Source organism: Gadus morhua, chromosome 4 (genome assembly GCF_902167405.1).
Source record: "Gadus morhua chromosome 4, gadMor3.0, whole genome shotgun sequence".
Lineage (NCBI taxonomy): Eukaryota > Metazoa > Chordata > Actinopteri > Gadiformes > Gadidae > Gadus > Gadus morhua.
The window spans coordinates 8574896-8577891 of NC_044051.1; positions in this window are offsets into that span (position 1 = coordinate 8574896).

The following is a 2996-nucleotide window of genomic DNA, read 5'->3' on the forward strand; positions in this document are numbered from 1 at the left end:
TGGAATAAAATAAAACAAAAAAGAACTATGCCTCTGTGCAGAAGTCATACCTTGTAGAAAGTGAAACAATCAAAGAAGTTAAAGTCGAGGGAAACTCAAGAGCCAATCAGCCCCACCAATTTATCATGAGCCACCACAAAATGGCCCCGAAAAGTCCAATCAGCACTTTATTTACCCAATTAAATAAATTCAGAGTATTTCAGTATCCTCTCCCTCTCCCTCTCCCTCTCTCTTGCAGATATTGGATACATCAAAAGCACCTCACATCTTAGCCATGGGAACCGCCCACTAAAGAGGTTTTATGAAACAAAATGACGCAGTTTCACACACATTTGCTTCTCGTGGTTCTATGGAAACCAGCTATCTGATTGGATGATTCCACTTACGGCCCTCAGGAGATCTGAGGTGATCTGAGGCAGCGTGTCCATTCCAGATTCTGGCGGCCATCATCAGAGCAGAAAAGGGCATCAAACAGAGCCACAATAACACAACATGCTGTCCAATCATTTCCACAATGCGCCATTTACCAGATGACGATTGCTTTCAGTATATATGTGCATTTTCATGATATTGTGTGCGTGTGTGTTTGTCTCATTGTGTTAATGTGTGCCTGTGTGTTAATGTATGTGTGAGTGCTCGCTCTTCTAAGTGTAAGATGAATGATAGTTTGTGTGTTGGTGTGTTTGTGTGAGAATGATTGTGTGTGTTAATGTATGTGCAAGTGCTCATGTGTGTAAGTGTATGATAGTATGTGTGTTGTCGATGTGTCTTGGTGTATGTGTGTGTCTGTGTGAGCGTGAGTGTGTGTGTTAATGTAGGTGCGAGCGCTTGTGTGCTTAAGTAAGTGTATGATAGTATGTGTGTTGATGTGTTTTGGTGTCTGTTTGTGAGAGTGTGCGCGTGTGTGTGTGCGCATGTGTGTGTGTGTGTTCGAGTGTGCGATGTCAAGAGATCTTCGACATCACTATTTTCAACACCGTGTTGGTGTTGATTGAATATCTTGAAAAATAATACGGTAGTACCGAAGATAAAGCTTGAATTAATAAACGAATAAATCAATCAATCAATATAAATTAAGCCATAAGTGCGTCCCCGGATACAGCGACTGATGAGATATTCACAAATTAATGCCTACCGCTTGGCTCCACGGCAATTTCGTAAGCAAATTACCTCGTTATCCCACGGAAAAACCCATTAATTATCCTAAATTAATGAGAAAACGATGCAGTCCCTACCCAACGCAGGAACCACAACATGTCCTTTAAGGGCTTCCGTACGCACGGCGCCCCGTCAGACATGTTGGGGCCCGCGACAGGCCCACCTGTTCGCAGGTCCTAACGGCCATTTCCCACAATGCCTTTCACCAGGGGCAGATGGCGGTGGCGATATTAGAGGCAGGAAACCGTGCTGGAGAGTGGAAGAGGGGCACGTGCTCGCAATGGGCCCTCGTAGATCAACGGGATGACCATCATGAGGGTAATGACCCGTGGCTCTGACAGTTAAGGCCTTCACTCCAGTGTGTGTGTGTTTGTGTGTGCGTGTGTGTGTATGTGTGGGGGGGGCACTTCTCCCGTCCACAAAACGTCCTTTATTACCCAGAGGTCTCCAATCTCTGACGAATGACCTCTGACCGCCCCATTGGTCCACCCCACCATGCCCCCCCCGCCCCCACCCCCCTATCCCGAGAGGTAAAAAGAAAAAATGAGAACCGCCGAATTACAACAGAAAAAATAGGTTTGGTTGATACTCATCTACAGATCGTTTGGTAATCACCCTGCCCCGTGAAGAGTGACCTTTTAGTGTCTTTGAGGCTATGTTAATCAACAACCCCCTACAGCCCCCTGCACCTCTGAGGTCGAAACTAATATCCCTCCCGTTGACGATCAGATTCTCTCCCATATGGTCCTTCATGGTTGGCTAGATCTTCCCATTCACCCCCCCCCCCCCCCCCCCCCCCCCGCCCACACACACTACTGCCCCCCCCCCCTCCCTTCATTTCCTGCTGTGGTCCCCCTTTCTGACAGAGGGGCAGATTGAATAAATGTTGTCGCGTGCCATCCGGTAGGTAGGTAGTGGCCTGGAGCCGACATGTAGCATTTAATTTTCAACATCCTCTACGATGTCAATGGTCCTCCAGAAAGCATTCAATCACGACGCATCTATGCGTGATCACTTCACGGCGTATAATGTAAATCTATAGCATACCCACTATAAATAGACAGGGAGTCCCACAGCAACATACGTGCACGTACTTGTAAAGATATAAGAGGGGAAGACACCGCCGAACCAGCCAGTCTCAAGGCTGGTGGATTGGAATCATTGCTGGAGGAACGAGAGAGAGACAGATATACATTATTCACCATGAAGTAACCAAAGATAATGTATATTTTACACTGTACAATGAACAATATATGGTCAAGCTTACTGTGACAGTATAAATATTTCAGGGATTTTCTGAAAAATAAATTATTATGCTATGAGGCTAACGATATGCAACATGAAGTTGTATAGCATTTATTTTTAATAATTTCGATAAAAAGCACAGGTAGACAGCTACATAAAGCCTGAACACAGCATTGCAGCAGATAGTACCCTGAGGAGGGAGTTACTCTCCGTTTGATCTGTAGACAGGTCCTTTTTGAGCAAGTTTCCAAACATTGTCTGGATAAATACATAAATATAACACCCCGCAAATCAAAGGCAGGTACAGCTTCAGGAGAAAGAAGAAGAACAAAGCCATATTCCGCGAGGGAAGTTTATTCAAGAATTTAAAGTCAATGTTGTTCTAAACAGGCTTTCATCACATGTTTGAATGGAACATTTGAAAATATAGTATGAGACCGACTGCTCTGAAGGAGCCATCCGTTTCTCGTGGTTGACAGCCGGGCCTGGCCATAATATAGTTATGTAGATCCTGGTGGTCTGCAGGTAGGCCTACACCTGAGGATAGCTGGGATAACTCAAGGCCACTTAACATCCAGATTCAGAAAGGGAAT